Source organism: Clinocottus analis, unplaced genomic scaffold (assembly GCF_023055335.1).
Source record: "Clinocottus analis isolate CAN_PGR_092001 unplaced genomic scaffold, fCliAna1.0.p SCAF_15, whole genome shotgun sequence".
Lineage (NCBI taxonomy): Eukaryota > Metazoa > Chordata > Actinopteri > Perciformes > Cottidae > Clinocottus > Clinocottus analis.
Window position 1 is genome coordinate 5,379,842 of NW_027175876.1, and position 11,882 is coordinate 5,391,723.

Genomic DNA, 11,882 nt, shown 5'->3' on the forward strand with positions numbered 1-11,882 from the left:
AACATTTTTAATAGTACAAATAGTAATTACATTGCCAGGCTGCTGAACGGCAAACACATGCACACACTCACACCAACACATGTTCGTCTTGTCACTATCATCATGCAAAGGAAAATGAAAAAGAAAGCATGCCACTTTGAGCACACACAGAGTGGGCGGAGGGACCTATAAATTAAAAGGTTAGAGTGGGAGGATGGAGCTATGGTTTGACGTTCAGTCTGAGGGATTATTATAGACATTCATCACTCACTGTCAGTCATGGAGGGCGGCAGCAGAACCGGATTTTCAATGCATCATGCTAATGCAAATAACAAATCTGTATTGTGTGTTCGTTTATTTGCTTTTTCACCTTCATCTGAGCAGGAAGAGGACTTTTGTTTTTTTTTTTGCTCCACAAATGACCGTGCGTTGTTGCCATGGCTACCAGGTCACTGGCAGGACAGGCAGGATTTTATATGTGTTGATAAACTCACAGCATACGTTCATGTGCAAACTGAAATATTTGTCATTTTTCAGCCTGAGCGTATGATGAATTCCTTTTTTGTTGCTTGCTCTTGCTTGTTGCTCGCTTGCTGCTTGCTTAGTCTTATTGTATTTATTTTTACTGGGTCACATTGTGGGCCTTGTCGTGGTATTTTTTAATAATAAGAGATTTTTCTTAAAAGATTCTCGGAAGACCGCTTTATTACCAGATGTTTCGTCTTTTCTCCATCGTTTCACGGTCCCACCAATCGACACACTTGTTCCCTCATCTGCTCTGCTCACCCCCCCCCCCCCCCCACCCTCCTCCTCCTTCTACCTGCTCACCTGTTTCCACTTTGCCTCGTTAGCCATGCAGTATTTAACCAGCCCATCTCCACGCCTTCCCTGCCAGTGTGCCAAAGCTTCAACTCTCATGTCTTGCCTTGTGTTTCTGCTTTAGAGCTTCTCTCCCATTAATATGAACTTGTGTCCGCCGATACAAGCCTATAGAGTATGTACCTTAATTGTGTCAATACAGTATGTGTGACCAACACCTTGAAGGGATCAGAAGGAAATCCATATTAGGTCCGGTTTCCTTTCCAAGTCTGTGTATAATCCAGTTCAGTGTGGCAGATATGAGGTTTTCACCTTTCTTCAATGTCACGCTAATCAGCAGGATGTACAATGCAGTGATTGGAGTCTGCAGAGAAGCTGCTTCTGCTAATACAGATGCTCTAATTCAGTGTGAAAAGCACTGGAGTGTGATTAAGAACATTTACCATGTGATGAAGAGTGTGATTCATAATTGTCAGTCACGATGCAATTAATTGTTTGACACTTGGTTACATTAAATTCATCAGTCTTTCTGGCTCAAGAACATAACAAGAAGAAGACAAAGAAACATAAAGTGTGTTCACCCAAGTAACCGAACAGAAGCTCCTGTGAGGTCAGTGTGACACGAGAGAGAGAGAGAAAGAGAGAGAGAGAGAGAGAGAGAGAGAGAGAGAGAGAGAGAGAGAGAGAGAGAGAGAGAGAGAGACATGAGATCAGCACATGACTAGTGAGTAACAGAGCAGACAGATAACCAAGAAGTTTGACTCAGTGCTAGTGACAAATGCATGTTTCATAATACACCCAAAAAAAGATTCAAAAATGTGTTTTTTTGGTTCACAAATGCATTTTTTCAATCCACAAACATATACCAATAAATCATAAACTGAATAGTATTCTACATGTATATTTTCAAGTTCATGAATCTATTCATATTTTCATTTGTACATCTTCCTGTGCTTATAAATGTCTAGAAATTATTATAATAACTATTTACATAGTTAAATCTGATTGGTCAAGTATTATAAACCAATTATGTGTTTAGGTTTTTTTTTTGCTCATTGATTTTCCCTTTATTTAAGCTTTATGTATCTTTATGTGTATATATATATATATATATATATATATATATATATATATATATATATATATATATATATATATATACACACACACACAGACAGACGGGGATGGAGAGAGAGGGGTAAGCTGCACACATTCTTTCTACAAGCCTCCCTCTGCAGAATCGTTCATAAATCAAAACATATTTAACGCTCTGATAGTTTTATGAGTACTGACTTATGAATATATTCTTTTTAAACAGGCAGTTATGTTGTTGTAATTTAGTCTCTCTCAGGCTCGCCAAATGCTGCTCCAATTGTCTCGCAAAATGTGACCGCAACTGAATCTATCCCGGTGAATTATTCACACTATAGGGATTGATTAAAAGCACATGAGTTATTTTCACACTTGGATCAACAGTCGTAGGCTGATATTTATTACCAAAATAGGCTTGTGATTTATTGAGAAGAACCAAGATATCCATCACCAACATCGCATAACTTAAAAATAATTTAAGCCCTGTACTTGCTCGACACATCTTCCTCCCCTCCCACCAACTCTATCGATTCAATTCAGTTTGGTTTGTACTGCCCAAAAATCACAAATTAAAATTTCACAGGGAAAAAAGGGAAGAAACCTTCTTGCTGGAGGACCCCTCTTCCCGGATGGACAGAACCAACAGATGTCATGTGACATGGGTGGGTTGACATACAGACACTAACGGGTAACTTGTGCATATCAGACACAGAGGGGCGCGACAAAACATCTGTATTTTAAACCGGTGGAATGAAAACCGGCTGCTACATACCCACTGATCTCTATTGAAAGCTGTAAAATATAATACAGCAGTTTAATTTCCGTTTAGAACATATTCATGAATGCGAGGCTTGCAGGTTGAAGGCATGCATCCATTCAGCAAACAAGGTTTACGAGGCGGCCACATATCTTCTTAACAATAAGGAGAAGCAGTGAAAGTGGCATATAGATAATTCAATTGACAGAAAACAAATCCCTTTTTACGTCATCAGCAAGGTGAGAGGGGGGACACAAACAGGCTCCACATTCATACATCATTCACTCAGCACTCCATCCTGCAGGACAGTTCGCACATGCTGTGAATTCAGGAAGGATGTTGAATGTTACTGTGTGATGGTTGGGAAATGTTTTCGGGTTTTGGCTTCGAAAAAATTCATGGAGTTCAGTTGAGTCCAAGCCCACGACACTACGGCGTAACATCATTTCAACCAGGAGAGACTTGTTTCAGAGTTTAACAATAATGTATTACATTATACACCACATCATATTTATGAATAGTCCAAAGTCTTTTGGCGATTGGACTCCATTGTGACTTAGCATATGGAAGGGGTCGTGATGCTGATATCTGCACCATCAGAATCCCCCCCGGAGTCCAGACACTGGACGAAGAAGGGAGTTGCTGTAACCTGATGATGAATGATGAGCAGGACTGAATGCTCATTGGACGAGCCTGGGCTGGAGGAGGGTCGCGTCAGTTCCAGCTGAAAGGATAACTGACGGCAAGCAGAGCCAGGAAAACGATTTCAAAGTTTGACACCAACATTGTGATTGGCTTACAGAAATTGCGGCATCCCTGACTGATTGGTTCATTCAACATACATGCCCCTAATGAGCTGATGGAGTAACGCTGTGAGACTCGGACCGGCTTTATGAATGAACCTGGAGAGTAGGGCCTGTCTTCTTTACTGAACTTATGCTTGAGCTTTCTTTTACAACAACAGGTCAATAATTTGTTGTGACTCACCAGTTAAACAGCTGCAGTAAAAACATTGAGGAGCCTGAAGTCTAACATGACCTTTACAATCTTTGTGATCATAGACATGTGTATGTGTAGTTGTGTGTTGTCATTGTCTTGTTGTGAGATCTTTGAGTGTCCCTATCAGGTGGCCAGAGGGTATGTGCTATATGTGGACACATAGAGTCATTATGTGGGGACAAAAATCACAGTTTTCTCATTCAATTAGTAGTCTTCACCTCTTTTTAGACTCCAGTTAAGAAGAGAACAAACAGTTGTTAAAAAAAGGAAACATTAGTGTTTTCTCAGGACCTTTTGGTGCTTGTTTTCTTTCTTGTTGCACAGGCAACCTCAGAAGTTAGCATTGCACTGGTTCCCTGGACAAAAAAGAAGGGATTTTTTTCCATTTGATTTGGGATTATTGTTATTATCAGGATAATCTTCACAATTCAATGATTTTTGGAGCGTGAATGCCATCGGCAGAAGCGAACGGCTAACAAACTACATCACGTTGCCCGAGTGTGAGTTTACACAATGGAGCTATGTTTGGTCTCATCAAGCCGCTTGTTAGCAACAATACATGTAAAAGCTTAACAATTCAGGTGAGGAATAACGACCGGCCTATGTTATGTCGTAGAACAAGATAAACATCTATTAAACTCGTCTAAACCACGGCGTGTGTCTGACCGAAACCCATAAAAAAACCATAGACTTGAAGTTTACATCATTCAGTGGAACATCGCAACATATGGATCGGCACAGACGTTCATGGTTCCCAGATGATGAATCTGTTCACCTTTCCTCTAGCGCCACCATGAGGTTAACATTTGTGCTTTTTAGTGAAATATCTCACAAATTAAAGGTGAGATTGCCACGAAATTTGTTGTCACCATTGCCAGAGTGAACATTTGAGTTTGTTAACGTTACCATTTGGCTGGAAGCAAAGTGGCATGGACTCTCTTGCTTCTGTTATCTGCTGCTTTCTATCTATGTGTTAAATTGTCTTTCTTCTCCTGTTGCTTTTGATTTGCACTTCTTCCAGAGAACTCCCAAGAAAGAACAAAACAACTTATTGAGGCTGTTGTTTCTAACAGATGCAAGAAAGATGCTGAACTAAACTATGTGTCAGACACTTCCTTTTGTTTCGCTTTAGTGCATGTAAGAACAAATTTCCAGGCTGAACCACGACAATATCATAATGAACATCTAGAATACAGATTCAAAAACGCAGCTGGGGGAGTTATATATCTATCTGTATTATCTCTACAACCCACGCTTTGGTCTTCACTGAGCACTTGAGGGTAAAATCTGTTTTGGTGATTACATTTCATACGTTTTTGCGATGACAATATGGACGACGGTTTTATCGTCTTATTTGTATGTTTTAAAAGTGATAGGGAAAACATCTCAACATCCTTGAATCACTAAGACAGCACTTTATCAGAATATTGATTTAGATCATACGAGGTAAATCTAATTGACAATCTATCAGTCATTTTTTCCATTTCTTTCTCCTCTTAGAGAGATTTCCATTTAAATACTTGCCTCTTACTCCAGGGATTGTGTGAGATCCTCCTGTTATATGTCGAGTGGTTTGACTTGGACTGAGATCCCTCTAGATAAATCTGTCCATTCACTAGTCATTTGTGAAGGGATTGTGTCTGCACTAAGAATCAAAAGTGTTTTTTTTTCTTCCTAATCACTCTGTGGGTTGAAGAGAAGTATTCGATAATAATGATGTTCGGGTGAGTGTTTGTACTGTGAGGATGTTGACGGCAGGAAGCCGGCCTTGCTTCTCCGGCTATTAGACAGTCAAACCTCATTTCTCACTCACATGGTTCCTTTGGTGTCTCAAACTCTCATTATATTTAATTTAGCTGATACTTTTATCCAAAGCGACTTACAATAAGTGCCTTCAATCATGAGAGTAAAAACTTACAACAACCAGAATCAAACTACAAATTGCTATAAGTAAGTGCCATTTAAGTGTTACTGAAGTGTTTTAGTTGTTTTTTTACACACACACACACACACACACACACACACACACACACACACACACACACACACACACACACACACACACATTCCCCGTGGTTAGACGGTTCAGGATGAGCACTGAAGTACGTGTGAAATGCTGTTTCTGTCTCGTGAAGCGGAGGTCAAGGCAGCTGTGTCCCCTGGAGACACGGACAGCACAGCTAAAGAGAAGAGGGGAAGGAGGGATGCAGCCAGAGGAAACTCTGCTGGGTTTATGATGCATCTGTCAGCTCGATGGAAAAACACAACAGAGCAGCTTTAACCCCGAGATGTCTGGATGACACACAGTTGTGATTTTGGTTCTGTAAAAGCAGTTTTTAACAGTTATGTATGATATTGATATACGTATGATGTGTGTTTAAAGCTGCTCTAGTTCATATTTTTGTATGTTGAGCTCATAGTGACGAATCCACAAAGAATCATTACCAAACTTTGCAATTTCCTTATTGAGCGTCTTTTGAATTGCTCTGTAAATCAACTTCATCGTCAGTGTTGTCCAACTGACGTAGTAATGGGCTGTGCTCAGGTTTGCATGAGCAGTCAACCAACATGGTCGTTAAGCATGTGCCCATTGATATACGTTGGTGATTGATCCTTGTGTCATGTCGTCATCCTAGTTTACTGTCTGCCATCATGTATTACGACGGTTCACAAAGAAGATTTTTAGATCTTGATATTTTAAAGCCATTCAACGAACCATTGTTTTCGATACCTGAGCTGATTCTTGCGAGCGATGAGTTTGATGCATTAAGCAGCCTGTATACATTAAAGAACATGAGTATACTCCTCCATGCTGCAATAAATCTCCTCTCAGGCAAGGCCCTGAGACAGGCAGCCGTGTGCTTGATGAAGCTGCCAACACGCCACTGACATGGTAAATGAGGGCCGGTGACGTTTCTGAAGTGGACTGTAATTAGTTCTTGCGGCAGAGGAAGCTGAAGCCTCAGGTTTCTCTTATTAATCATTTATAGAGGCATTGGAGGAGGATACAGTGTTGAAAAGGGATGTCACAGATGCTGAAATGCTTAAATGACCTCTAGTATCTGTCAAATTGAAATGGCATTTCTACATAGGCGTGGTGGAATCAGATGTTGCATCAAAGGTCGGTTAGAAGACACGCTTGTCTTTGACTTTGCAGCTCTGCTGCCAGAAGTAAGACCGACTCATCTGTTTGCCCTGTGTGCCCCCCTTCGGCCTCCAAAGATGATATCCAGAGCTGTTATCATCAAAGACATAATCCGTCCGTGTTCGTCTGAGCCACCTCCTCTGCCTTTTAGTTTAAGTCTATTGTGTCCCTGTGGCGCACACGGCTAATAAAGTTTGCTTGATACATGATGCCAAGGGGCGTATAGTGATATATACAACCGATTAAGTCTGGTGTCTCTTCAAATGTACTAAAGCCGGAAAGCTTTAGGATAGACCTTGGCTTCTATGGATTATTGCGTTTGTGTGTGTCTGTATGTGTGTGTACGTGTCTGTGTGTACACAATATGAGGCAGACTGGAAGAAACTGAAATCTGATGGAAACAGTTGCATCATGAGGAGTAACTGGCCGGTGGAATGGTTGGTATCTGCTGCAGATAAATATCTGGGCAGAGAATGGTGGAGACAGGCGATGCATACTGATTAATATTGACCCATCGATTGAGACAGATACTCAGAGCCTCTCGCATCACAAATAGATGACATGATCTATGTTTAAAAGGAGCTCTCGCTAAATTATTTCATTGGAAAGGAATAAGGGCTGTCTCCTGGACACCAGGAATCAATCTGTAATATTTCATCTGGTTTTCTTTATAATTAAGCAGATATAAAAGCTTTTTTTGTTAAACTGATCGGAGGGTAAAGATGAATCTGTTACATTCTGTACTTTTAAATCACACAAGGGTCTAATAGGTAAACACACCTTTTCTCTCTATTCATTCTTTCAAGAATGTCATGTCGTGACACTTAGTTAATTTACTTCTTTTTTTTTATGACACCCTGACATCTCTGAACGCTCACTCCATTATTCACAGATGTAAAGTGAACCAGCAGTTTATTTCTGTATCTGCCCTGAAGAAGCATGGTTCATTTCATGTTTAAAAAGAGAGTTCCCTCTTGTGCCAAACAACATTCTTCTTTTGTTTGAGCAACACAATCCATGAATTGGAGGAGACTGGAGTTTAAAACTGGCTGCACATAAAGCTATTTTTGAAAACACACATGGAGATGGGTGACAAACTGAGAAAGAAACCAAACATAAAGGTGTCGAGCCACCACAAAAGGCTATAAGAGCTTTATTTAACAGCTCCCTGGCAGAGATTATCCATGTCTATGGAACACCAGGATACTCCGTTGTTCGGTGTGTAGATGAGTGAGTAAAGATTCAAAAGGGTTGAGATCTAGTGTTTGTCATTCACATATATTTCGTATCAAACCATCAAGTGCTCTGCATGGAAACATCTGCATTCATTATGTTTCTCTGCTCATTTAATTATCTTTTTAATGTCCCCCATGAGACTATGTGTGACTGAGAAATTACAGCAATTCGGTATAGAGCATGAAAAAGCTGGTCTTTCTGTTTCCACACGATTAATATTCCAGTCACTTTAGTCTTTGGAGCTCTGGATGTTCGTCGTGGGGAGAGATTTCTGTTACTCCTCGTTCAGCTCAGAAAATGTAAAGCACGCTGTGTCAGATGAAGTAACATGTCGTGCGTGAGTTTAGACAGTTCCCTGGCTTTGTAATATAATTATCTCTTCTCTCTCAACTGCACACACACACACACACACACACACACACACACACACACACACGTATATATGTATATCAATGTATAAATCAATTTAGCTCTAAAGTCGTATTTCGCTGAGCCTCTGAGATTGAAATCCAGAGTCTCAGCACTAGGTCAGTGTGGAGCAACATCTGCTTTAGTAACGGTTCTTTCACCCTGCGATTTGAACATTTCCCGCCTTACTTACACACAAGTGGTCTCTAGGTACGACGCAGGCAGTTAGCCTGTCAACAAAAGGTCCTGTTTCATTTCTCAGCGGCAGAGAGCTGGATGAAAACACTTTCTTTTCTCGTTAACTCCATTCATTGCACTTTACGTGAGCACCATTTTCCCATCACAGCACCTTCTTTAGCCATCAGCATCCGTCCCAAATCCTGTCAAGCTGTCAAATGACTCAGCCTCAGCTTTTAGCTCGAACAAGCCACTCGATATCATTAAAATGTGTTCCTGCCTTTTTTGACATAATGAATAATTCAGCACAATTCATTATTTTTCAAGCAAATACTTTTCTTTTCATTGTGTTGTCGCTGACATCAAGTAATTTCAAAAGGCTGTTTAAGAAGTGGTAAGGTAAAAACATATTTCTAATCACTGCTGAAAATCAGCGTATTGATGAAAAGCTTGATGATGAATGGCTGTATAATGGGCTCAAATGATCATTATTGTTGTCTGACACAGTTAGCATAATGACCCTTTCTTATATTTTTTATTATTGAAATAACTGAACTGAAATTCAGAAAGAATTTTAAGACACCACTTACATTTCTGCCCTTCCTTCAAACTTGATCATGAATGCTCATGATTACAAGCACTTCAAAATGCAATACCGTTTTATTTCTGTACAATGCACACACTTAATGCCAGCCTTTAATTTAGATCCAGATTACCAAAATCCCACTTCCCATCATTCATTCATCCTTCTGCTCAATTTATTACTTTAAGCCTCCTGCTCTTCTGTCATAAATCAGCAGCGGCCTTGGTTGTCTTGTAATGCTGTTAACTTTTGTTGTTGTTTGTATTATCTTTATTGTGCTCCTCAACAGGAAAGCTCATTATCATTGTAATCACGGAGAGCAGGAAATAAGTTGTTACGTGGTGCCACCCTGTGGCCTCACGCATGGTACCTCTCAGACGCCTCCAACAGCAAAAACCTTTTATGAGTGACGTTTTGACTTTCCTATGAGCTTATATGTGGAATTAGGTTTTGTATTTGTATTCAGAGATTCCAATTTTCAATGCATTGGCCTGGTAAAACAGTGTCTTCTGTATGATGTGTGAGCCCTTTAAAAGCAGAAAGATGGCTGCTCAGACATTTTTCTGTTCAAGGCCTCTTTAAGCATGAGAGCGTTCCCTCGGGCGGTGTTGTCAATTGATATGCATTCACAGTGCAGATAGCTTTAGGAAATGTGTATAATAATATGTTTGATGTATGTTTGCATTTTAAAAAAGTTTATTAAATACGCTATTGTATCATACTTACATAACAACACATAATTGGGCTTACAATAGCATATGGTGTTTATTTTCTTATAACATGAATACTGAACCAGTCACCAGTATAAAGATGTAAAGAGCGGCTTGGCTCCTGTAATAGGATCAGCACCCCTCATGCTCCCACTCACTTCATTACGACTTGCTGTGAGCAGGATTATTCTGCCTGTGATGCTTATTCACTGTATACGTGCTGATGTGTGCTGGCGTTTTGCTGATGCGTGTAATGTGTGTGTGTATTAATTGAAAATGTAATGCTATGCCATTACCTTATTTATTTTTTTGGTAGAACTTAATAAATAACTAAACACTATTTAGCATTAGTAAAACATAACTAAAGACTTCATTTATATAGCATTCTTCCAACAATTGCAAGCCAGCTAACACGTTCGTCACTAACTAGAGGTCCTGTGACAGCTATATGCTCATAATAAATAATATATAACTTACATGTGCCAGCAAACCATAAAACATACTCAACACTCGTGTCAATGACGGGCATCGCCTCGGTGCATCACCTGGCCAGCGTGGACCACACCGGGTCCTGTAGCGTAAACTCAGGCCAGGTGATGCCAGTGACACAACTTTTGAGTATGTTTATAGTTTGCTGGCACATATATATTATTGATTATTATTAGTATCTAACTATCACCTGGATTGGTCTACTTACAACTGAGGTGGCGCGTGTAGTCTCAGGACCTCTCGTTAGTGACAAGCTTGCTCGCCGGCTAGCTAGCAAACAAGTCCAGGCTAGCTACTAGCTAGATACTCATTATCAATAATCGATAATTTATGTGCCAGCGAACTATGAAGCATACTCAATACTCGTGCCACTGACGGGCATCAACCCCCCATCACTATCATACTAATGTTAATATCACTTTGTGTTGTGTCTATTTCCCTTTTCTGTTAAGAAGATAACTGATACTTTTCTTAGCATTGAGGCACTGCTGGCCTTCAATGATATGTATGAATGCTTTGTAAAGCACAGCTAGTCCTCACTTTAGATACTTAACTAATATTTAACTAACGACTAGTAACTACCTGAATTAATCATGAATTGCAGTATCAAAACACGTTTATAAAGCACATGTTAACCATTAGTTCATCATCTATAAGTATTTTTTTTGTTGCAATATTACTTAATTGGTTTTCTATAAATATATTACTTAATTTACAAATGGGGAATCCATCACTTTTAAAGTACGAAAACCCAATCATAAAATGCAAAATAGTCAAGCTTATTAATCAAGAATAAAACATGTATAACTGTGGTTATGAATTGCATGCTAATGAGTTACTAAAGTGCTACCCCTATTTTTTCTGAACCTGACAAACTATTTTACCTGTTATCATGTTAATTGTGATATTCACAATATTTGTTTAAACAAAACAAACCCAAAAGCTTTACAACTATGACATACAATGCAGTACATATTGCCACAGCATTTGTTGTAAAGTTGTTTTGTACTCAAGTTGTATTATAAAATAATTGAGTATTGAGCCTTTTTTATTCTTCTTGTGTTTCTTTTATCAATCATTTTATTACCACCTCCTTCTTTATCTGCGTCCCTCCATCCCTCGGCCGTTGTGAATCCTCTTAGAAGTGGATTATGGCTCTAAGATGTCTACACTGAGAGGGAGAGAGAGGAAGGGAGAGCAAGGAAGAGAAGAAGAGCATGAGGCACAGTGAGAGAGAGAGAGAGATCGTTTACAGGAGGACACATAAGGAAGGAGAAGAAGAAAATGGAGAGAACCCCTCGGCCTGAAATGGGTCGGGAATGGGGTAAAAGACGGTCTGTAACTAGGGTGAGTAGACTACTACACTTTCTACATCAGAACAGTAAAAATCTATTTGCTCTATGGACAATGCCATATTCTGTCGTGATGTATCTGATTATGTTTGTGTTATTGAGAAAGATTTAAAAAGTTAGAAAAATGTGAACATGC